Genomic DNA, 26464 nt, shown 5'->3' on the forward strand with positions numbered 1-26464 from the left:
GTACTTTGCTGGATAGTAGGGATACAATGTTGAGTGGGACAGAAGGCTTTTTCACTCCTTTCAGAATAACATGGAAAGAAAACAATTCAACACATGATACCGTGAAATGCGATAACTGTTTTGATTGAGGAAGTAGAAAGTTGTGGGGACGCAGGAAAGGGTTTCTAACCTGGGCAAGAGGAAAATCAGAAATCCTTCCCCAAGGAAATCAATGTTAAGCTGAAACATTGGGGAATGAATAGAAGATAGCTAGGTGAAGAGGACAAGAATGTATGCGATTAGTCAACAAAATCAGAGCCCCTAACCTTAAATCAGTGATTAGTTCAGGACTAAACCAATAGCATTTATTTACCTCTTCCCCCAGATAATCACTTGGTTCGATTCATTCAGGCCTCGATTAAGATGTCATCTTCTCTCTGAATTCTTTCTTAACCACTTTATGTAAAATTATACTATACCCCCAACCTTTCAACCTTCCCAATTTCCTTCCAAGTCATCTATTTTTCTCCATGGCATCTATCATATTTATTACATGTTTTACTTTACTTATTACTTTTTATCATTTATCTCCTCCCAGTAAAATATATGCTGCATGATGGTAGGTTGTTTTTTTTTCCTTGCTTTTTTTTTTTTTTTTGTTGTTGTTGTTCATTGCTATGTCTCAAGAACTTAGAACAGTGCTTATAACATAGAGAGTTCTTAGTAAATACTTGCCGAATGAATGCCGAGATATCCATATGTTTTGGATTTCATGAGCACTATCTCATGTATCAGAGATACTTCCACTCAGGTACCCTCATTAGAGATAACTTGATGCCTTTAATATGTTACATTTTATTCCAGATACTCTGGGAGCCACCAGACCACATGGTTGGCAGGCACCTTTTATCAGGGTGCTTTTTATCTCTCTAAGGTCTACATATTACTCATATAATTTTCTTCAACTTTGTAAGGAGCAGAGGATTTTAGTGTTTGTTTCAATCCATCAACTGCACATTCTCCTTTCCACTTTCTCCCCTGAACAAACTTGTTTCTAGATCCCTTTGTCTAGTCAGGCCTCAGAAGCTCATTCCTGGAATACAGTCCCGTGCATGATGTTTGTTACACCAAAATTTAACAATGCTTTTAAAAAATTTTACTTAACTTAGTAAGACCTTTGGCTTTTGATTAACTAAAAATGTTTATACCTAAAAGTGTACTATAAAAAAAAAAAATTGGCCTAGCAGAACTACCAAATAGCTGTTTTGTCTAAGTTTATAGTTCCTATTATTTCTCTTAGATAGTCTAGTTTACTTCACAAACATGAACTGGCAGTTAGTACTTTGCTTGTCCTTTTACATCCAGTGGAATAACCGAAGCATAGAATCCAAGGCCTGTGTGCAAAAAGCTCATGATTGTAAAGAATTATTTTTGCCTAGTTGGAAGCAAGAGTAATTCATCTGGAATGAGAGAGAGAGAGAGAGAGAGACACTAAATGTAATGAATTTATTAGTTGCCTGATGAAGACAGTGGAGAACATGAGTACTCCTTTATCTTTTATGCATGATGGTTTTGAAGAAACTTGAAATTTGTTGCTATGTTGGTACACTATAATGGGAAAAGATTTTGGTTATGGTTACTGTGTGACCTTTGGAGATAGTTTGTAGAATCACTGGTTAACCAGGTCAACTCTATCCAGATTATATCATTATGGTTATTATCTCAGAAGAGAAATACATATTAGATATCAAAACTAGTAAGAAAATTACAAAGTAACATTTAGTTTCTGACTGCCTGATGTGACCTGAGTTTCAGAATGATGGTAGTCATACCTAGAATAGGCTAAGGAACAGCCAACTGTCCCTTGTTACTACTTCCCTATTAACCTCATTCTAGCCTTTGGATAAAAAGACAAGCTTAATCTGGAATTTTTCCAGCTGCAGAGGCATTAACTCAAGACTCCTTTTAGGTGGTTTGTTTCTCATTTCTCCAATACTAATTCAGAAAAAAAGCGGATTTATTTATGAGTCTTTTAACTAACCAATTAGATGTTTTCCCTGGTATTTGAGAAGACAATTAACATAAATTCTTGAACGCCAAATATGTAACTCTAAACAAAAATATAGAAGAGGGTTTCAGGTTTCATAACTGTTGAATTTGTAGATAATAGTTTCCATGTGTTTCCTATAGTCATTTCAGTTTCATTAAAAACATTCTTTTTAACAGTTTTGTTTTTCTATTACATATATGCTTCTTTTCTTCCCACATTTAATCTTCTGTTCCCCAAGAGAATTCATGAATGAGAAAGACGACAGGACAAAGCAATAAAGTGTTGAGCACAGAGTCAGTTGGGCCAAGTCCCAAGACTCTTCACACATAAAGGAATAACAAGGGTGGGGCTCACGCACAGCAGAACCGAACAGTGATTGAGTCACATATGAACTAGTTTTCCATGCTAGGATCAGAAGATCATGGCAGACTGGCAAGAAATTGTCTGAAAGTCTTTTCTGAGGTCACTGGGATACCTAAACTACTCCTTTCAGTCATGAAATAATATGACATTCAGCAGCTCAACTTTTAGACTCTTCCTTTTAACTCACATGTCTCACAGCCCCATAAAAATTATTTCATGAAGTGTTTGTGGTTCGGAAAGAGACACGTAAAAGATCCAAATAGTGCAAAGTTGTTTCTACAGTTAGTTAATTAATTCAACATCTGTGTGTGGCACACTGGTTATGCATCAGTCATGTTTTTTTCTAGGAATTAAGAGATAGAGTCGTGGGTGCCTGCTCCATGAAGTTTACATTGTAGTGGTGGATAGGGAGTGGTGAAGACAGATATTTAGCTGGTAAGCCGATAAAACAAAATAGATGATTTCCAATAGTAATATTTACAAGGAAATAGACCTAGGAGTTATGATTAAAAGTGATGAAGGTGAAGTTAAATGGAGCATTCCAGGCATAGGGAAGAGAAAATGAATTAAACACAGTGACAGACAATGAATGGTTGCTTCCACTTTTTTCTTCATCAGCCTCAAAGGGTTTCTGGGAACCAGGGCAGAAATTCTAACATCACCAGGGAGGGGGCAGGTACCTCTGGTCAATTGATGTTTCAAAGCTAGGGACAAGGCCTCTAGGTAGCATGACTTGAACCTAAGGATGAAGAAGGTCATTAAGCAGAATCGTAGGTAATTTACCTTGTTTTCTCTTTTGCCATTTTTCTATTTCACCTCTCCTCTCAGCCTCTATCCACTTTCAGAAAAATCGCATCTTTAGGTGCAGCTGAATATACAGTCCCTAGGGAAATACTGAATAAAATATTGAGGAACTTCTGTAAATAACTATTACAAGTGATACCATAATTATACTGGGTTTAGATTAAAATGCTATACTATGGGATGATGAATTTTAGTATATTTAAGCCAGCGATTCTCAACTGGAGAGAGTTCCCTGGCCTCAAAGGGGGCATTTGGCAATGTCTGGAGGCAATTGCGAATGTCACAGTTTGGGCAATAAGGCAAACATGTAGTGAATGAGTAGAGGCCAGAGATTCTACTAGATGTTTGACAGTGCACAGGACAGTTCCCCACACAAAGGATGATTTGATCTTGTATTGAATGCTGATTGAAGGCTCCTGTAGTTCTACTTACTAGCATGAATCTAATCCTTCATAGCAGTCTCCAGTGTTGTCAGGGTACAGAGTGGGTTAGGAGTTTCTGGAGATTGCCGATCTTCTAGATCTGCTACTGATGTTCAAAGCCCAGCTCTGTATCTTACTAGATATGTGACTAAATAAGCCCAGCTCTGTATCTTACTAGATATGTGTAAGAGCGTTGGCAAGTTAGTTAACATTCTGTATCTCTGTTTCCTCATCTGTAAAATGGAGATAATAAAAGTTCCTACCTCATAAAATTATTATGAGGAAAAACTGGAGTGGTGCATTTGATTATTAACAGAGTCCGGCATACAATAATTGTTCAATAAATACTAAATATCCTTTTTTTTTTTTTCTACCACGGTAGTCTGTTTTCTGGGAATGTGATTGGCAGAAGAGTAGAATGGAAATCACTTACATCAGTGTACCTTTCCCTACGAATTCTGTCCCTTCATTGATTAGCTGTTACACTCCAGGCATTCTTCTGGGATATGGAGATAGATGACAAATATAGAGTAGACAGATATTGTGGTAGTTTTCTCCTTGGGTGCTGCAACATGATGACCTCAGAGAAAATTGGTAGACATATCTATCATTCATTTGCAAATAGAGCTAAGGTTTTAAAGCCTCAATAAAGCATCTCGGCTATCCGAAATGTGCACATGTCATTGCACCGCTCTCTATGCCAGCTGATCCTTAAGCATTATTTAAACTGAATTTGAATTATCTTTGATATCTGCTAGAAGGTTTATTAGACAGCTTCTGGGGATAAATTTCTAAGTGAGTGTGTTAGGTTTCTCCAGGAAAACAGAACCAAGAGGATGTGCGTGCGTGTGTGTGTGTGTGTGTGTGTGTGCGCGCAGAAAGAGATTTATTTTAAGGAATTGGCTCATGAGTTTATGGAGGTTAGCAAGTCTAAAATCTGCAAAGTGTGCTGGCAGGCTGCAGATCCAGGAAGAGCCGATATCTCAGATGAAGTCTAAAGGTCTTTCATTGGCAGAATTCCTTTGTGCTTGGACGAGTCCTGCCTTTTGTTCTATTCAAGCCTCCAACTGATTGAATGAGGCCCACCAATATTATGAAAGGCAATCTGTTTTATTTAAATTCACCAATTTAAATATTCATCTCATCCAAACACACCCTCACAGAAACATCCAGAATAATGTATGACCACGTATCTGGGCATTCTGGCCCAACTAAGTTGACACATAACATTAGCCATCATAGTAAGTAAGGAAATGTGGTCCATTACTGGTCAACGAATAGTGTTTAAAACTCACTGAGTTCGAAACTCAGAAGTAGTGGCTACCTCTAAAGTATCCTTGTCAGAGGTATGGTTAGAGTGACCAGCCAAGTGGTAAAACTTGCTTTTCAATTGCCATGTTATTTGGCAGAAGAGACTTTCATCAAAAAGAGCAACAGCTTCCTCTTTCTAGAGTAGTTGTTAAGTTCTGGTTTTCTTACTGACAGATCAATATCTTAACCTTTTATTAAAATCATCCATGGCATTTTTTTCTGTGATTTTTGTCATGGCTAGAAAGGAATGAATCTTTTCCATCTTTGAACATTTTCTTAAATTTCTGCCATCTTTTCAAAGCTCATTGACATGGATAATTTGAAACCCCATTGTCCTATTTGAACCTTCTATTCACTTAGAATAGTGACGTCAGAGGCTCAATTCTTACAGGAAAATTCTGAGAACGTTGAACAAGGATGGAAAAATTGTCATTTGTTTATAACCAAATTCATGTCTCTTGAATAAATTTTGTATTAAAAGCTGTCAAACATAGTTGCAATTTCTTTGTCCTCTTGCAACCTGGACACAAAAGCATTTTATTCAACCATTCCTCCTAGTGACAGACTCCTTGCCAGCAACTCCCATCATGCACTGCCATCTGTTCACTTCTTGGCTGTTTGAACCCAATCCTCCTTCCTAAATTAATGCTGAAATGTATCTTTCAAATGCCAGTCCTCTAGCTGGTCCTTTAGGCAACAGCTAACTCCAAAGTTATTCCAAGTATCAGGATCCATCTACTATTCTCTAAGATTCTTCCAGCAACAAAACAATAAAACAAAACCTTTCTAAATGTATGCCCCAAGTTAGATGCTTAAAAACAGTGCTGCGAGTATATATTCCTAAACAGAATATCTGAATTGAATTAGATTATTTGATACCAGACTTGAACTGAAAGACTCTTTTAGAGGAAAATTCTTATTCTATTCTCACCTTCTTCAACTGCTATTGGATTATCCAGACACAAGAGTCTTCAGCTCAAGCTCTTTGGGTAGAAAAGTTTCCAGGTTGATAGTTATTCTTTGTTTTTCTTTCTATTTGACCCTTGGGCAGAATGAGGCACTTATTGTTATGTTTAAGTCTTTTTATATATTCCTTTTGGAAATTAGAAAAGACAGAATTCTAGGAGGAGAGAAAAATGGAGGGAAACCCCAACTTTCCTCAAATATTTCTTCTCTCTTTTGGAGACACTGTGCAAATAAAGAGGTAAGAGTTAAGATATGTGATTGTAGGAGGTGCCCTTGAGAAAACCAAAGCATATTAATTTGCTCAGGGTTCCATCACAAAGTATGAGGAACTGGGTAGCTTAAACAACAGAAATTTATTGTGTCACAGATCTGGAGGTAGAAGTCCAAGATGAAGTTGTCAGCGGGCTTTGTTTCTTCTAAAGGCTGTGAGGAAAAATATTTTTTTTTCTGGTCTCCTAGTTTCTGAGGATTTGCTGCCATTTTTGGCATTTCTTGGCCTGCAGAAACATCACTTTGATTTCTGCCTTCATGCTCACATGGCCTTCTCCTTGTGTGCATATCTAACTCTGTGTCCAAACTTTCTCCCGTTTATAAGCACAAAGTGTTATTGTATTAGGACCTACCCTAATGATCACTTTAACTCGATCATTAGCAAAAAACCCTATTCTAAATAATGTCACACTCACAGATATTAAGGATTAGGACTTCAACACATTTTGAAGGGAAATAATTCTGATCATAGTTGTATAGACTGCAGCATCAATGTTTTTTGTTGCTTAGCATTACTATCAAACTGCCAATGCATATAGGCCCCTCTCTTCTGCATGTCTCACACTGTATTGTTTTATTATATAAATGTTTTTAATTACTCTCGGTATAATTTTCTCCAAGAGTCTGACTACATATAGTTTTGGAAAAAAAATTAACAAAATGAAACTTTCCATTTCAATCATAAGAAATTTATCCAAAGTTAATTGTACTTAGGGGTATAGAAAATGGGAATTGCTTTTTGGGTCCTCACTAGTTATTTCTCCAGGATCTTTTCACTCACAGTTTCTCAACCCCTTTCGTGAACACACCTACGCAATCCTAAAGTACACACATGCATTCACATGTGAACACACACACACACACACACACACACACAAAGTATAGTTTCCCCAAAGAAGTTCTCACCTTGGTCCTAAATAAGTCTATTTAAACAAAGTATTGATTTTAATTCCTCTCGTATGGTAGTACTCCCTTCATGTTCCTCTTGTTTTTTGTTGTCGTTGTTGTTGTTGTTGTTGTTGTTGTTTTAGACTACCTTCCAGTGGCAGATGAGTGTCTATTAGATATCCAACCAACTGTATGTCAGTAGCGGAGCAAAAAGATAAACTGTTACTGGTTTCCCCTAAAGAAAACCTACTTTATCTCAAGGAGCTGAACTGCCAGGTTGAGTTGAGTAAACTTTGGAGTTGCAATACAGTTGAGGCACAAAGTTCACCACCAACGTCAAACAGCCAACCCAGTTCTGCTTTTTAATGTGCTCTAAACTGACGGCACTGAGTAACATAAACAAGGGTGAAGCAATAGCTTCAGCAGAAAAAAGGCCATCTGATATTGACAGCTAACGATGCTATTTTAGCATCTTTATGTGTGGAATACAGTTTTGTTTACTTTCCCCCAAAGTTTCCTGAGAAATCAAGCCTGAGAAGGAAACAGTTTTGTGGAAATTATAAAAAAGAAATTGTTTATCGCCTGCTAGGTCAACTGATGCATGGGCTTACAGAGTTAGAAAGATCTCTTTTACCAATTCATCCTTCTTGTTTTTGTGGGTAAGGAGCCTGAAACTTGGATATATTAAATGGCATTAGTCTGTATGGTTTAATGCAAAGTTAAGGGAGTTTGGGTTCAAGTCTCTAACTTTGTAATATGTATAGGTTATAGGTTGTTATAGGGATTAAATGAGAGAGCACTGTTTGAGTTTCTAATGTCTGACTTTGTGAATTACCTTCCCGACTTTGACCAAGGTCATTCTGCTAATTAGTCCCAGAGAAGGAACTAGACATCATTTTCTTGTTTGGTGTTTCACCTTTGTCCATGTGATCTCAGTGTTTGGAAGACAGGATTCTCAAAATCTCTAAACAAAGGAACGCTGTAGTTAAACTAAAAACCTCTTTTCAGATAGTTGTTTCCAAAGGCCTCACCAACAACTTTTACCAGAACTGTTAATAATTAACAAAAGGGAGTGACTGGATGGAAACTTTTCCATACTCTTTAGAGTGTACCTTGCCAAAAATGGTGTGAGAGGCAGCCAAAGTAAGGATGAGAAGGGAAAGCCAGGGGCCTCCAAAAACACACTTGTGCAATTGGACATCTTGGCTCTTTGACAGAGAGCTGTGAGACACCGGAGTGCTTTCTGTATTCGTGTACTTACAGATTCAAGATCTCATTTAGTATCTAAATTCAGAGAAGTGTACTAATGCTCTGGGTTTTCTCTGCCCTATTTACTTCCTCAATAAATTCATTAGCGACTTTCTGTAGCCTTATCTGAATCACAGTCTCTGATTTAACGCCTTGACCTTACTAAGGAATGACATGGTGGGTTTTTGAAGAGAGCATTGACAAATAGAATGAGTAGTGGAGTTTGAACATAAAGCACATTATTGTTGATGTTCTGGTGCTTGGCATCTTTTCATCGAGATTGGAGATTAAAGGATGCTTATATTAAATATAAAAAGAAGAAGAAACTAGCAACCCCTAACTTCTCTCTAAAATATTAATGAAGAAATGTGCCAGTGATGAGCTGCTAAATGAAGGCTGCTTTTTTTGCCCAGTCTCTTCTCATGAAGCTGCCCTTTTCTCAGGAAGGATGGGGATCCTGCCCATGATGTTGTCAAAGTAAGGCAAGGTAATTTTTCCCAGTCAGTTTCAAAATAAGAGGTCAACATGCACCAGAGCAGTGTGAGTTATTATCTACCCCAAGCTATCGAACACTCAGAGTCTTTCATGGCCACTAGCAAATTCCGAGGGTATTGAATAGCATAGAAGTTGTTCAGTGGGTCCTTGTGGAACAAATGAATGACAGAAAGAGCCAATTATGAAGACAGTTACTCTTGACTTAGATGACTCACACCAACTTTAGCTCATTGGGCAGATATGGATTTATGTATAGAACCCTGTTAAATTCCATCTTCCAGATCCAGGCACTAAACAAAATGAACCCAGATCACTAAAGAAGCAAATGAGATGATTGGTTTCATTTAAATTTTTCAAATGTTCTACTCTAAAGTTATGGAGGACTAAGTTGGACTTATTGAAAATAAAGATATTAATATCTCCATTGTAGGATTGTTGTGAGTATTAATTAGTCAATATATGCTTAGGACAGTGCCTGTCAATAGTAAGGGCTCAGTAAATAATTGGATTTATTTATTATCATTATTAATATTATCATGCTTTGAGCTTGTTTTTGGAATAGATTTTTCTTTTTCATAATTTTTCTGATATACAAGCATACATATACATGCAATTTTATATAAATGCATACATGTTCCATATACATATTTATCTGTCATTTAGAGAAATCTTGTTTTTCTTTATATTTAGATTTCAGCTTTCCTTTCTTATCTCCTTTGCATCCCCTTTGCACCCCTCCCTGCCATCGAATTATTGGTAGTGACTTAATACGTACTTGTACATTTCCCCTCTGGCTCATATAATCATACACACATTTTACACATATACATATGTATGGGGGAGGTTTGGCTATTGTTCATTTTATGAGTATTGAAATCCACATTTCCTGTGTCTTGTTATTATTTTTTTCATGTGAAGTGTCACTGTATAGAAATCTTTCAAAAACAGCTAGTTAGCTGTAACTCATTCTTTGGAATGGCTGCATAATAACCCCTGGTGTGGACAAGAGGTAATCTATTTAGACATTCTCACTGATTAGCATTTACTTTGATCCCTGTGTCCTTCTCCATTTCTTGTCACTATAAACACTATGACATTAAGTGTCCTTTCACAAAGGCCGCTGTGCACTGGTGATGAGAAAGGTGTCAAAAAGAGGAACTGCAGCATTGAATGGCACACATATGTTTAATTTTTTATATATGCTGCTCAGTAGCTTGCCAAAAAAGTTGTTAACGGTTAAATTTTTCTCAGCAATATGAGCACCCATTTCTCTACATACCTATCAACGATAGAGGTTATTAATTATTTCAATTTTTGCCCGTCTAATGGGTATAAAAAGATACATTGTTGTTACTTTAATTTGCATTATCCTGACTATGATTTAATGTGAGCATATTTTTATTTGCTTGTTAGCCAATTTGGGTTTGCTCTTCTATGAATTTCCTATTCTAATTCTTTATTTTTCCACAAGTTTGTCTGTTTTTGTTGATTTGTGAAAACAAACAGAACAAAGAAAATGTTGCCATTTATGGTGAAACTATTTCCAAACCTATCATTTGTTATTGATCTTGCTATGTAATCTTTCTTTTACCAAAAAAATTTAAATTTTTATATGATCAAATATGTCTTTTTTTCTTTTTCATAGCTTCTGCATTTGGTCGAGAATGTCTCCTGGAGATTGTATATGTATGTACATATAATATGCTTTTTTAGAGTTGTCTTTAATCCAAGAGGTATTTATTTTCATGGATGGCATAATATTGGGGTTCAGTTTTTAAAAAATAGAGTTGAATAACTGTCACAAACAGTTAAATACATATATGAATGTGTGCACATCTATATTTATGTATATATGTGTATATATGTCCATATATGATGAGTAAAGTATGGTGTGTGTGTACATGCGTGTATAAAATGAGTTTATTTATCTTCATATATGTATATGTATAAATACATATCCACACATATATCCATATATATTTATATATGCCCCTACATATATGTATATGTGTATATGTACATATATTCCTATATATGCATATATAATTATTGATTTTCTATATAGTTTTACTGGCTTCTACTACTAGATGTAGACCCCATTAACCATTTGATTGAAGAGGCAAAAACTTTGAATTAGTTATGAAAGGGAAGAAGCTATATTAAAGTTCTCATCGATCCAAAACCCTCCCTTTCAAATATTTTGATCCTGTGACAATGTAACTCACACTCTCTTCTCAAAATGAACCACAATCTTTTCTCATGAATTTTTCTCTTGTACGATTTACCTGTATTTGCCATTAGAGAAGTTTCTTCATGTCCAGTTAAACTCTAAAGATTTCATACATCTCCCGCCCACTTAGTCTTTCTATAGAAAGTAGCTAGAGAAATAGAAGGCTAACCAATTGGTTGTCAGAAAAGGTAAAAAAGAGCTAATATAGCCATCTTTTTTTCTTCATTTTTTTTTTTACTCAGATATCCTGTTTTGACCCAACTTCACTTATAGCTACATTAAAATTTGAATATCAGTTTTGAAGACTTGCTAGCAATAATTATAACAGTAAAATTATAGAGCACTTCAGAAAAGCATAATTAGATGTACTTAGAAACGTTTCCTAATAATCCAGGTTCATTTCAACTTGAATTCTATTTAAAGTAATGGGGGGAAAAAACAAGACGTAATAGTTTAATTAGTTAGTCTAAAATGCAACACTGACTAATGATTCTCCTTTATCCTACGACAACGTGTTTCATACTTGTGACTAAAGGGCAATGATTTTTTTTTCTTTTATGGGTTTTCTCTTTGATGACCTTTACAAAAAGTCCAAAGTAAAGCTCTAATTCAGTTTCTTCCTCTTCCCCCTCACTGCTCTAAAAGAATTATTTGGAGAAGTGTCATTTCTACAAATCAAGTCCCAACTCAAAGCCAAAAAATTTTAAGGAATAGAATTCCGTGTGCAGATTACCTAAGACAATGTTGTAGTTTCAAGTTCCTAGGAATTTTTTGTTTTGTTTTGTTTTTGGTGTTATTACTTTCAAAATTTTATTATGTAAAGCATAGCCTCCCCCCCCTTTTTCCCACTGTACTTAAATAAGAAAACATATTTGCTCTTTCTCATCACAGAAATTTATAGACTCATAAAATCTTAGAATTGCAAGGGACCTTGTCAGTCAACATTAGAAATCAGCTACTTTAAACTCTTGCTAAATACTCCTTTTTTTTTTCTTTTTTCTTCTTTTTTAAAAAAATCTACCAGTTGATTTAAGGGAAAGCAAGATTCTGTGAATGGTTCAACTCTGTTTCATGTCCTACTTCTGTCTTCCTCTGAACTTTGTTTAAATGGCTTTGCCAGGAGGACTTTCCAGGGGTGGGGCTTCGTACTTGAACATGTGTGAGAATCCACTTGTGCCCTACATTTGAGTAGGTGATTTCAGCAGGGGATTTTTGCTTCGGGGAGGGAGAGTGTAAGAACACATTTTTTTTTTTTTTTCTACTAGGCTCAGCTGGTAGTTCCCTACTGACTGGTGTATGTTTTGAAGTCATGTGGCAAAGGGAGTTTCTGCCAATGTTTACTCATTACACATTCAAATATGACACCCTAACGCCCATTCACAGGATAACTTCAGTGTTGTTATCTAGTTCTCCTGCCAGAAATGGAAAGTTTATTCTCAGGGTGAAAGTTGCTTTCTTTGCAAATGCAGGAGGTTTCATGCCTGACAGGCATATTTTAGAATTGTTGCTTTTTAAAATATTAAATTTGTTTAATTATTTAATTTTTACATTAAGTTGACTGCTTGAGTGATTGTATGTGAAATATTTCTTAATCAGTACCGCATTTATGAGTAAATAACTTCATGGTGCAAGGAAGGGCGGCTCATGACTACTTTGCATTACTATTCTAATATAAACTGGAACATTTTTACTCCTATTTGGGGCCCTTTCCTATGGAATGATGATAATAATCTCTGGTATGTTATATGTGGACAAGACCATGTGACTCAGTTTGGCCAATGAACTGAAAATAATAGTCATTTTCTATCAGAGGTTTTAAGAGCGTGGAGCCCACCATTTTCACTTTCACGCTGCCACGTGACTGGCTTTTCCAGATAGAGGCTGTTCGGTCAGCTGGGTCCAGCTGTAAACACAAAGTCAATCAAAGCCACAGCTGACATGGAACATGTGTAAGAAATCACGCTTTATTATTGTGAGTTCTTGAGATCTGAAGGCCTTTTGTTATTGCAGTATAACCCAACTCATCTTGACCAATGCATATTGCATACTAGAAAGAGCAGAAAGAACTAAAGTTCAGATCTTGGTTCTGCCATTATATAGTGATGTGAACTTGGACGTTTTGATTCTAAAGCTAATATTCTTTCTACTATGTAACAGTATAATAAATGATAAAGTAGTATTCACTATCATTTATAATGCTCTCTCAAAAAGGGAAAGCTGTTTGCCCGGAACTCGAATCTCAGTTTCCTTAGGAATGAGTACAAGAACTATCACTTTCCAGATCTCATAGGATTGGTATGAGGTTAAAATGGGGTATCATTTATGTTGAAAAGGATCATGACCTATATAAATGTAAGGCACTATTACAATTGGATTTTCCTGCTTAAGTGAGTTGTATGCACTGACCTTTTCCTCTTTACAACCTTCTAATAAATAAATGTTCTGAAGTGTATCATCCTCATACAGTTTTATAAGAAGTCAAGCACAGATGTTTACATATATATACTTGTCTAAGAACAGTACTTCTGGGTGTAGAGGATCATTCTTTTTAAGCATTTGGCTTTGAGAAGGACACACATGGAGTAGTGCTGAGGCATGTGGAAAACTGCCTGGCCAGGCCAATCAACCTGATTATCTTTTCTGAACTGTGATTATCTCATGTTCTGGCCAAACAGCTTTCCCTTTTTGAGAGAACATTATAAATGATAGTGAATGCTACTTTATCATTTATTACACTAGGAAGAGTTAGATAGAGGAAAGAATATTAGCTTTAGAATCCTATAGACCTGGCACATAGTAGTCAGTCACTCAATAAATATTTATTGAATAAATAAATAAATTCAAATCTCACCAATAATTTCTAGCTGTGTGATCTTGTGCAAGATAGTTAACCTCTCTGAGCTCAGTGTGCCCATTCGCGACATATGAAATAATAATAAACACTACCACATAGAGATTTTTTAAAAGAATTAATAAAGTGGTAGATGTATGAGATCTCTCAGAGTGTTTAATAAAAATTTAATAAGTGTGAAAATTTAGTTTATTAGCTACACTATGTCCTAGAGTGGGTGGCCAGCTTATAGGGAAAAAAGTGGGCTTTTGAGCTTGTTTGCAAAGTTCCATTAATGAGGTCTCTGGATTTCTTCTGAAAAAAATCAATAGCATTTTGATAAGACCACACTTTCTTTGCCACAGAAGCAATACTATGAGTGCATCTGAGGAAAGCAGTTAAAATGCTTTTGATACACAAAGGCTTCAAGGGCTCTGACTTAGAAAAGCTTTCCTAATAAAAGAAACCACACCACCGCCCATTGCCTGGTTTCTAGATTGGTTTTTCATCTCTCCACTGTACTGCCTTTATCTCCGGCCGGTAACTAGCTGCCTCTTCACTATACTTGCGGGCCCTTGAGAGGCCCTTCTGCCAGTGTTCCTTAGTATCAAACTTAGAAACTTATATCTGCTATAATAAGGTAGATGGAAAACTTTTAAGTGATCTGCATCAACAAACAGTGAAGAGAAGGAGCTTTGACTAAGCAACATTTATTGTAGACTTGCTGCTTTTTCGAGTATTTATCATTCATTTAATTCTCGAAGAAACCCAGTGAGATGATTGTATTTATTTATTAACTTTTCACAGTGGTGATTTTTAAATGGGAATGTTAAGGTACAGAGAGGTGCGTGAATTTGCCCAAACTCACATAATCAGTAAGTGGTTTAGGTGAAAATTGAATGTAAGTCTATTTAACTCCAAAATCATGTTTTTCCCCCCCTCATGTTACCTCATTGTACTGACTGACTATCACCTAAGTGCATGATGCAACAAAGATGTTTGGCAGCTTGGTGTGCTGTGAAGAGAGTCTTTGGAGCCAGGGGACCTGGGCTCTCAAGCTAATGGTGTCATTTACTAATTTTGCGGCCTTGGGCATATTACTTATCTCTGAGTCTCAAGTGCTTCATTAGTGAAAAGAAAAAAAAAATCACCCTTTTCAGGCAATGGCAATGTGAGAACTAGAGACAATGTAAGTAGAATGAATGCCTGGCATAGAGGAGATGCTCAATCAGTGAAAGCTACTTGTGAATTATTATTATTGTCATCCTCAATAATTCCTGGCAAAAATGTTTAACTCAGAAGAGCTGTATTTGATACTTGTCAAATAAGAGATACAGATAGCATGCATATTTGAAAAGGAGTGCAAGAAAGAGGAGTTTTGCTTGACTAACGGGGCAAGTTTGAAGCATAGACTTATTAGATTGCAAATTTCACGATAGTAGGGATTGAACCTGCTTTTCTTTTCCTTGGCATTGTCTTTTTAGACTAGAGGACAATGGGTTTGAGCACAAAGTAGTGCTCAATAAAAATGTGTTGAAAGAGTGAATGAAAGTTGGTCCTTAAAGGATAGATTCTGAAGGGGCATGAAGGAGACTGGGAGGAATAAATATGGTGATTGAAAGAGATACAATGGTCAGAACACTTATAGCATTTATGGAAGACAGAAAGTAAAATGATATAACTAGAGAAGAGATGTGTTTGGGCAAGTACATTGGGAGGTCACAGAAAATGGGAGTTTTGAATATAGTATGGCAGTCAAAAGTATCTGATGCTGCAGAATTAAAAGAAAGGCTCATTTAATAATCAGGCAATAAAGAGAGAGACCACTGATTGTCCTTATTATAAGATAATTACAGTACTAACTCATCTGGTTGCTATCAGAATTAAATAACATATCACATACAATGAACCTGCACAGTTCCTGGCACATAGCAGGCACTCAGTACATTAGCTATTATTAATATTAAATTATTACTTATCACTGTGACATTTCAGGGAATAATGATAGTGGCAGTCACATTGTGGAGGTAGAAGCACCAGACCAGAGACACTTGGATGTCAATATTTGTGGAAAACCTATCGGTATAAAGCACCACCCAGGCCTTCTAGAAGACACAGAGATGAAACTTCCAGGCACTGTTTCTCGTAATATTGAAACATTCTTCAAGGTCCTGACTACCAGGTGTAGAATAAAAGTCTGCATAATGTGAATAATATTATTAACCAGTTTTGTCATTTGATCCTGGAGACTATTTCCTATGTTGTCTCCTGAATCCGTTCAGTTCCTCTCCTGCACCCAAATGCATCCTGGGGAAAAAGGGGGAGAAGGGAAATGTAGGGGTTGGGCTTTTTCCAAACATGACTGACTACTTAAACCAACTGTTTAAATTCTGTGATTAATTTGTGATTACGAGATTGGACTAAAATTTACTTTGATTTTTTTTTTTTCCTGCTTTCAGCAGCATGGGGTCTTATGATGAAGAACAAAGAAATTGTAGACTAAATAAAGAGCAATTTTAGAACAAATGTTCTCTGCATAGCTGAGTATTGCATTAGCAATTTTATGACCCACTATGCAAGTACTTAACTATAATACAAGGTAGAAGTAATAAACACAGCGTACATAAGTGCTGTGGGAATTTGGAGGGATTATTGCAGCTAATTCAGGAAAGGCTTTGTGGGGGAGATAGAACAGAAGCTGTTTTTTTCTTTAACATTTGATTCAGAAATTTTAAAATAGAAAAGCGGAAAGAATCATAAAATGAACACCAGTATGCTCTTTGGTGACATTCAACATTTACTAATATCTTGGTATTTGCTTTCCCTCCACGTATACAAAATATGTGCATACCATATGTGTACATATAATATACTATGATATATTTTTCAGAACTATTTGAGAGTTAGTTGCAGATATCGTGACACTTCATAAATACTTGGGTGGTCGTCTCTTAAGAGCAAAGACTTTCTCCCAATAACCATATCATTATCACCAAAAAAAAAAAAAAAAGTAATGACTCAGCTGGATTTTGGAGCAAAGGGGGGGTTTGAATTTTTGATGACCAGCGAGCGATGGGACAGAGGCAGAGAATGAGTTCAAGTCCAGATGTCCAAGCCTATTTTAATCCCATCAGTTGACCGGAAACTGCTTCTAGACCAGAAAGCTGGAATGATTTGCTAAGGCCACAAGGTAGTTTAAAAGAGCTGGAACTGAAAGCCACATTTCCTGATTTCTTTTGCATTGCTCCCTACCACATTCCTCTTCCTGGCACAGCACTAATTTTAGAACAAGACACTCCTGGCTTCCACATAGGGGCACTTTAAATCGGTCTCGGTTAAAAAAGCATTTCGGACGGCACTTTTCTGTGTGGGTTTCCAAGATGTTGCAATCTGAATCCTGCCAGTTCTCTTGAAAGATCATAGTTTGAACAGGTGGAGAAATAGAAATAGGGATGACTAACTGCATAGTAAGTCATGGAAAAAGCCAGGAGTAATATCCCAGGTTCCCGGGAGAAAGCAGTGTGCTGTAACCTGTGCTTTCTTACCCCGCAGCATTTATGGCCTAGATATCCCTTCCCCAACCTCTACTTCCTACAGCGAAAGAAGCACAACATGAAGATACAGGGAGCTTGTTGAGCTGTGAATCAGGACATCTGAGTGCCATCATGGCTCCACTTCTGATTATTGGTGTGACTTTAGACAGTGGTTCTCAATCAGGGGTGATTTTGCCCCTCGGGACATGTTTGGCTGTGTCCGGAGACATTTTTGGTTGTCACGCCTTGGTGCTGCTAGTAGCATCGAGTTGGTAGAGGCCAGGGCTTCTCTTAAACATTCTACAATGCTTAGGACAGCCCTCAGCAACAAAACATTACTCCGTCCCAAATGGCAATAGTGCCAAGGGTAAGACACTGTTTTAGTTTTCTTCAGGCCTTAATATCCTCATTTTGAAATGGGAGCACTTGTGGTAGCTCAGTGGTTTTCTATCTTGAGAGTGCCTTGGGATGCTTGTTAAGAAAGGCAGCTTTCTGGTCCCATCATTAGAGATCTTGTAGTCAGTTCACAGAGCACACCTTGAAAAATGCTCCACCGGATAGCTTCTAAGACCCTTATCAGCCATCCTGTTTTCTAATTATAAAAATGCAGATGAGTAACAAATGTACTTAGAGTTCCTGCCTGAGCATAGGATGAATATAGATGTAGAAAATGATGATTCTCCTTAGGATCTCCTCACGCATGCATACACCTTTATGCCCATGGGCCACAAAGAGTGGTTGGGTGTGCATATGATAAGACTTGAGGTCAGCTTCTCTTACCCTTTCTATAATTCTGTAGATATGGGATGATCCCAGTTGTTTTTGAAAGCAGGAGACCACACACACTTCTTTAAATTCAAGCATCGACTCCCCAAACATCTTCTTTTCAGCAGACTCGTTGTAACACAAATGCCATCACCTGACATTTTCAGGTTTGTATGAATTAAATTACAGAGTACCAGCAAAGAAAATATAGACATGTTTGTTTGTTTATCATGGAGTTTGGACCATAAGTTATTTTAGGGGAAAGGCAAAGTTGGGTGTGTTGCTACATGTTTGTAGAAGCATGACTCCAAATGTACTCATAGCCACCTGTTATTGAACATCTTCTCTGTGTCAGATGCTTATGTGACATCATGTAGTTCCCCTAGAGCACAACGAGGAAGAAATTCCTATTTTCATTTTTCATATGAGGTTTAGAGACATTTAGTAACTTCCTCAAGATCACACTGTTAGTAAGTGACAGTGTCTACTTATCAATCAGGACTCTTTGATTCCAAAGCTTATCCTCTGTCATTATTACTTCTTTCCTGTGATGAGGACTAGAAGTGACTCTAAAAGGAAAGAGACAGGGTAAGTAAGAGGCAACCAGACACAAATACCTCACATGATTCTTGTCCCCAAACTCCTACAATTTCATGTTCCTGGGCTTGATTTTTGCTTGGAACGTATAAGGTTATATTGGACTAAGATGCAGTGCCTATTTATTTCCTCATTCCTTCAGTATCCCAAAGATTAGTGTCTTCTGAAGCAGGGGGTTTAAAATTTTTTTTCTGTAGATGTACTTAATTTTCTAAGGCCTCATATCAGAACTACTGAATTAGAATATCTGGGGGTAGGATAGTATAGGATTGCTTTCTTTTGGGGAGGGGGATCTGTAAGTATCAACATTTTCACTAATAGGGTTACTATTCTTTCATTTGGTTAAAATATTTTCTCCAGAAGGCTTCGGTTCAAATGCAAACATGTTACCTGGAAGCAGTGACACAGTGAGTCATTATCTCTGCCAATATGCTGACGTGGGTAGGTATCAGATTATATCTTGAGAGCAAGAAACTTATAATAGATAAGAACTGATGTGAAGATATATTTTGGAGAAATCTATTCATCCTGCCCAAAGCATGATATGGAGACAGAATCTGGGTGGGTTCTTCAGTAGGAAGTTCTAGGTAATTTTTTAGTACCATTGGTACTAAGCAAACAGGGGATAAACTTTGGAAAGGGTAAGATAAATACCTTTATAATAAGGTTTGATTAGCAGGAGGTGCCAAAGATAAATTTGATTTATTTTATTAAAATAAATCAATGGTAAGGGTAGTACAATGCGTTTGAAAGGGATTTAACACTAAAATGATAATTTTATTGACAGTTTATTAGATACATTTTAAAAAGAAATGGAAATCACAACCTTAATATGGTGTTGCCACTAAAAGAATAATAGCGCGTTTTACATATCTACAATTGAAGTGATCTTTCTCTTTGCAACTGTGCTTGCAGTTGGCAATAGCATACTTTTTAACTAAAACTGTAAGTGATGGACCTTTGTTATTTTCTTTCTAGCATTTTGTACCTATTAACTGGCAACTCAAATCTTTGCTTTTCTAGATTCCCCAACATTTAGTTCATATCTCTATAGATATGAACAAAATATCTATAGCACTTAGCACATTTTATTGCACTTTATCAACTGTGCATTTGCCTCAATATTAATTTTTGTATACCCACTGATGACACAGAGGAAACATTTAATAAATGTGTCAAATGAAAAAAAGAAACAAATCTATTGTTTTTCCAGTATAAGCCAAGGCTTGCTTTGGTAGGTTCTTATTGACCAAAAACTTATTAAACATGTAAATTAAAATATTTTCTGTTTGTATAGGAAAGTAATACTATTGATCTACTGTCACTATGAAATGGCAACACGGATGATTTACTAGATATAATGATGGAGTAGTAGAGGTCAAATCTCACAATGAGCCCAAGTTTCTTGTAGTCAAGCATGTTTCAGACTGATATCTTTTATTGTTTTTACTATTATTAGATTTTTAGTTTTCATTTATCTCTTTAATTTTGAATATAAAGACAAAATGTGTTTATTGTAGAAAATAGAAAATACAGACATTCATCAGTTAGGATTTTTTGCTTATAAGTAGCAGAAACTAACAAGACCTAATTTCGCCAAGAAAATAAAATTTATTAAAAAGATGTGAGAAGCTTCCAGAATGGACAGGAGGCCAGAGAGCCAGTTTAGAAATAGGACAGTAAGAAGGGCAGCTCTCGGCATTAATATAGGAAGAACTTGATTGCTTAGTTCAAGTGCCACTATGAGATTGAATGGAATCTGACATTTTTCTGTCCTGATGTAACTCAGCTAAAATATCTCATTAGCCCATTTTAGGATGCATGCAAGTTTCTTGGCTTATACTGAGCTGGTGAGTGAAAGATCTGGCCAAGGAACCATTAAAGACCCTCTTCAGCTTCCTTAATGAGTAGTAAGGAAACTTAATTATTATTCCATCAAGATACACACATGAGGAAGAGGTTATTTTCCCAAAAGAAATTGAGGGTACTAGTGGAGAGCAGAAATGCATGCTGGCAGAGAAAAAAGAGAGAGAGAGAGAGAGAAAGAGAGAGAGAGAGCGAGCACGAGGGCAAGAAAGAGAGAGAGAGAGAGTGAGCAAGAAAGAGAGAGAAGTATTCAAACCATAATCATGCCACTGCATGAAGATAGCAATTGATTTTTTCCCCCCAGTCTTTATTTTGGTCATAATGTTAAGAACAAGATTAAGATTTAACTATATGTAGTTTTATGGCTCACTTAAAAAAAATATATATGTCATGAACATTTTCTCATTAGGCATTTTTTTCTATTGCAGCATAAAATTTAATTTTTTGGCTATTCTAACTACTCTCTGGAAATACGTCTTGGCTGTTTTTAGGTTTTTTTTCTTTTCTTTTCTTTTTTTTTTTTTATTGTAACACAATGACAAAGGGATGTGGAACAATATGGGCTTTGCTGTTCTGGAGAATTATATTTAAATTCCAGCTCTATCATTCCCTAGCTAAATGCTCTTAGGTAAGCTGTCTAACCTCTGAGTCTCAGTTTCCTTATTATAAAGTAGGAGAACCAATAAGTACCTTACAGATTTGGACATACTGAGTTTGAAGTGATTGTGAGATATACAAGTACGTACATTGGGGTGGGGAGTTCTAGACTGAAGGTGTAGATTGTTTTAAAAATTTGTTTTTAGGGGACATTTGAAGTACCAGGAGGAGATGAAATCAGCTAAGTGGAGAGAGAAAGACAGAACTTTGAAGTGATCTGGGCATACCAATATTCAGTGGGAGTGGGAGGGATGTACAAAAGCCAGTTGATGAGGAACAGATGTAGAAGATTGAAAGAAGAAGTATGAAGATAGTGTGGAGAAATGAAGGGAATTGTTCTGAGAACAGGGAATAATCAGAGAGGTACAGGATAAAGAAGGGACAGGTAAGGGTCAAGAACGGAGGCAGGAGAGGCACTGTCAGATATAACAGTGAGGAGCACTCAGGCCAGGTCTGAAAATGGCCATTTGATTTGACAACTGGAAGGCCTTTGTCTCCTGGGTTGGAACAGTTCTCAAGGCATGGAGGGTCAGAAGCTAGAGAAGGATATGCAGTAATTGTAGAATATACTTTTAAAAAGTTAGTATAAATAAGGAAGGAGAAAGGGTGGAGAAAAGCTAGAGGAGTTCAAGGGAGAATTTTTCTTTTAAAATATACAAGAGGCTTGAACAAGGTTTTAGGCTAATGGGAAAAAAAAGTCAAGAAGGAGAGATTATAGACACAGTAAAGAAAGGTAATTCACTCATTTGTACATTTATTTATTCACCAAATGAGAATAAAGTGCCTACTGTGCACTAAAATCCATTCTATGCACTGCGATATTCAAGGCAATTTAAGTCATGTATTTCATGGGGGAGTAATCTACTACGAGAATAAAGAAAATAAACTTTGATGACAATGCAATAACACCACCACAAAAGTAAATCATGGAGAAAAGAAAGAATTGAGAGGAAAAATATAATCGGAACATCAAAATAGATTCACTCTTTCATGGTGAGTAGCTGTTATAGATCAGATATTCAGCAGTGAGCTAAGGGAGTGATATTTAATCTGAGGCCTATATGACAAGAAGCAGACAATTGTTTAAAGACTGATAAGAGATTCCAAAAAGAGGAAAGGGATAGTGTGATAGATTCCAGAGAAGTTTGGCATGCCTGGGGAACAAGAAGAAGGCCAGAGTAATTGATAAGAAGAGTTGAGATGTGATCAGAAAGGAAGGCACAGTCCAAATATTGACATTATATGCCATGGTTTTATTATAAATGGCACTAGAAGTCACTGGAAGGGAGGAATATGATTATATTTATTTTTCACAAGGATCATTCTGGCTGTTGTGAGAATATAATTTAGGAGGCTGAGCAAAAGATGAGAGCCAGTTAAGAAGTTATTGCTGTAGTCTAAATAAGAGATGGTATAGTTTGGACTGCATTGGAGATGAAAAGAAATAGATGGATAAGACCATATTTCAGAACAGAGTCAAAGGACATACTGCTAGATTAGACATGGAGAGGTGGTATGTGAGGAAAAGAAGAATCAAGAAGGGTTCATTGCTGGAGGACTTCAGTGGATGGTGGCTTATTTTATTGAGATGGAGTAGAGTGGAAACTATGTGTAAATAAAGTGTTATACCTCAACCAGGCTGAAATTTAAAAAAAGAAAAAAAGTGTTGCCTTGGACATGATCAGGGGATGACTGATGGAGAAGTGACTTAGAGGCACTTTTATTGTTCCTCCTACTTCTAGCTCTACAATTGCAGTTATGCCTCCAAGGTTCCAGGTTATTGAAAGCATAAAAAACATTTTGAAGTTTCTACTTTTTGGTTTTACTCACTATTTTCTGTGGCCATTTGCCCATCCTTTTGCTCTCTTCTTTCATGCTCTGGCTTCTGACCTACCTGCCTGGTTCTGAAAAATCATGTATCCTTTTTTTTTCCCATCTGAATCTCTGCTCTGCATCCTTCCTTGATCTCAGAATTAGCTTCAGCTTCAAGGTACTTGGTCAGATATTATTAGGTATTCCTATTCTGTTTCACCATTACGTGGAATCAGACCAAAGAAACTCATCCTTCAGGTCACAAGCATCTCCTGCCCCCCCCCCCAACTATGGGAGGAAAACTCAACCATTTTTTTTTTTTTTATAATCTGTTAAACTATCAGGTAAATTCAGTTAATATCTTTCACATTCTGTTATTGTTATTCTTAAGAAAATTTTTCTTTGTTACAAGTACCAGTTTAAATCAATATCCTGTTGAGATTCTTATCAATTTTATGGATTCAGGTATTTATTAAACTGTACACTCGTATTACCATATTCTAAGCCATCATATGCTCTTGAACTTCTGGAAAATCTCTGAACTGGTCTTTTTGTCCTGTTTCATTCTCTACAATATGGCTAGGGTAATTTCTACAAAGTAAACTTGATCCTAGCAGTCCTTTGCTTGTAAACTTTTAGTGGATAAAGCCTACTAATCCTTGGTAGAGATACTGGAAATCACCGAATGGTCCACGTGCTTCCTAAGTTGTCTAGATTCTTTCACAACTAGTTGGGCTTTGTGACTAGTTCTGGATAGCAGCAGAAGAGTGTGTCTCCTTTGGGCCAAAGCATTTAAGGGCTAGTGTGAAACTGACAAATACTCTCTTCATCTGTTGTAGTGACTCTGAAAGCCACATGCTGAGATGGCAGCATGAAAAAATGATGGGATCCGGGGTGTCTGAGTTACCCCAAGGAGAAGAACTACCTTGAAATGTCATCTGACCTGCATGAGAGTTAACCTGACAAAGAAAAAAAACTTTGTCAGTTAAGTCACTGAGCTTTAGGATTTTATTTCTGCAGCACAGCTTAGCCTCTGGAGTAATGCACACAGTTAGGACAGCCCTGCAGGCTCTAACTCCAGTCTGTCTCCAGCTTGTTAACTCTCTAGGCATGCGGCATGCCTTTCACTTCCTCTAAGGCATCTGCTTTCTCTTGCCTTTGGTTATTTCCCATTTGCTGGGCAATGCGTCTGCCTTTTCCCCCTCCTACTTTCAGCACACGTACTTTGACTAAATCTTACTCATTCTTCAGGTCACAAGCTAACCATCACTTCCTCAGGGAAACCCCCCACAGTTTCCCATCAGCTTGCCCCTTACACACCATTGCAGCTGCTTGTATTTAGACAAATCTCTCTGCTGTGCTAGACTGTAAGCTTTGTCGGCATTCAGACACTGCCCTTACGTGCTGCTAATTTCTGGTCCCTTCACAGTGACAGCCATTTTAGTAAGGGCTCAATAAATATTTGTTGAATGGTGAAATGATTGTTTGAATAAATGATTAGCAGCAGATAAATAAAGGTGAATGAGGTAGAGATTACAAAAAACAGAGATGTGATATATGAGATCCAGCTTGTGCAGAAACAAGGCTTGACTTTAATTGGGGCAGCTTGTGTAGTCATGTAAAATACTGATTCTAACTTGGCCTTCTCATCTGTACTCTGTGATATCACCGGAATTATTTGAATAAAAATGAAATCTTTTCTTATTAAGAATCTCTGGTGGATTTTTATTGCATGTGGGGTAAGGTTCAAATACTTCATCATGACATATGACTCAATTAAAGGCTGGCCCCTACTTTTTCTTACCTCCTAGCATCTCCTCCATCATCTCATGTATACTTTGCTTTGATCAAAGCAAGTTCCTCATCCTCTCTGAAATATGTGTGAAGCTCCCACCTAGCTACCTAGCTAACTCATATTTTAAGACTCAGCTTAAATGTCACCACCTCTGTAAAGACCGTTTCAAGTCCCCCAGTGTTAGCTACTCATCATTTTGGACTCCAATAGTGCTGCATATTTACGTAACATTCGAGCATAATTATTTGTCTGTGTACGTGTCCCTCTCATTAAGAAGTGAACTCCCCTGGGTAGGGGCTATGAATAACTTACTCATCTTTTCCTTCCTATTACAATGCCTAGCTAAAAAGGAAGCTCTGGGAAAGCTTGCTGAGTGAATGAATGAATGTGTGAATGAACAGAAATAAAGTTCAACTATTAAAACAGATAAAATTACTAGTTTTATGTATATATATATATATATATATATATATATATATATATATATATATAACATTGAGTGAGTACATAGGGATGGGAACGGAGATTGCATAAGGGAAAAAACAGCTTCCTTTAAAAATCTGCTCTCCACTTTTATGTTTTCTCTTAGGACCAACTAGGTGTCAAAGTGCTACATAATATGAACAGCATATTTCATACTCCATGGCTATTTATGGTGTAATAGCAAAATCTTTACCCAGAGTACACATACCTTTGATTTCTAACAAAAAGAAAATAACCTCTCCTAATTACCTTTTCAAATGAATGCTCTGGTTGTATTTTAAAATCTGAGCTTTACTTTTAAAAGTTTCTTTTTCTTCTGGGACACATAGACACAGGTTTTTTTTTTTTTAATGTTAAGAGTGGGAGGAGTTGATTTACATTTATCTTTCCTTCTAATGTGAAGTGTTTTTTGAATTGTTATTATTATTTTTGTTATTTATAATCATTCAGCTCTGAGTTCTGAGGAAATCCTATTTCCTCTTCTTTGTTGAGGGTATTATTGTGAAAGATTATTAGTCTTGACAATTCTTCAAGGTTGCGTCACTGGCCCAGAATACTAGATTGATAAAAAATATACATATCTTAGTGAATTGACTTTAAAAACAATGCTTATTTTGAATTACACTTGACATTCAATGTCATATTAGTTTCAGGTGTTAGACATTTATATAACTTACAAAGTGATTCCCCTGATATGTTTAGTACCCCCAGACACCCTACATAGTTATTACAATATTATTAACAATATTTCCTATGCTGTACTTTACATCTGCATGACTATTTTGTAGCTGCCTCTTTGTACTTTTTAATCCCTTAACCTTTTTACCCAGCCCCCAACCACCCTCCCACCTGGCAACCATCAGTTTTTTCTTATGTATTCATGAGTTTGCTAGTGAATTGACTTCTTAAGAGCCTAGTGAAATGCATACCTAAACACCTGGTGTAGGTCTGGTTTGCTCCTATGGCATGTACACCTGGTATCCCTACTGACTGACTTTACTCGCCCCTCCCTACCCCATAGGAGCTGGGAAGGTTTTGAAAAGTAGATGCTCAACCATTGAGACAGACAGTCTAGTAATAAATAATGCCTTGAGGCACAC

General features: G+C 36.7%; 1 long non-coding RNA gene across 2 annotated transcripts in view; it reads left to right on the plus strand.

The window, feature by feature from the left end:
- LOC107518654 overlaps positions 1-26464 on the plus strand; it is a 67522-nt gene that overhangs the window by 6485 nt on the left and 34573 nt on the right. Inside the window, exon 1 of one of the 2 annotated variants that reach the window (XR_001598929.2) lies at positions 13949-18742. The exons of the other annotated variant lie outside the window; for it this stretch is intronic. This is a non-coding gene — a long non-coding RNA (uncharacterized LOC107518654). Of the gene's footprint in view, positions 1-13948; positions 18743-26464 lie in introns of those variants that run through there. 2 annotated transcript variants of the gene reach the window in all.

Source organism: Rousettus aegyptiacus, unplaced genomic scaffold (genome assembly GCF_014176215.1).
Source record: "Rousettus aegyptiacus isolate mRouAeg1 unplaced genomic scaffold, mRouAeg1.p scaffold_m13_p_2, whole genome shotgun sequence".
Classification (NCBI taxonomy): domain Eukaryota; kingdom Metazoa; phylum Chordata; class Mammalia; order Chiroptera; family Pteropodidae; genus Rousettus; species Rousettus aegyptiacus.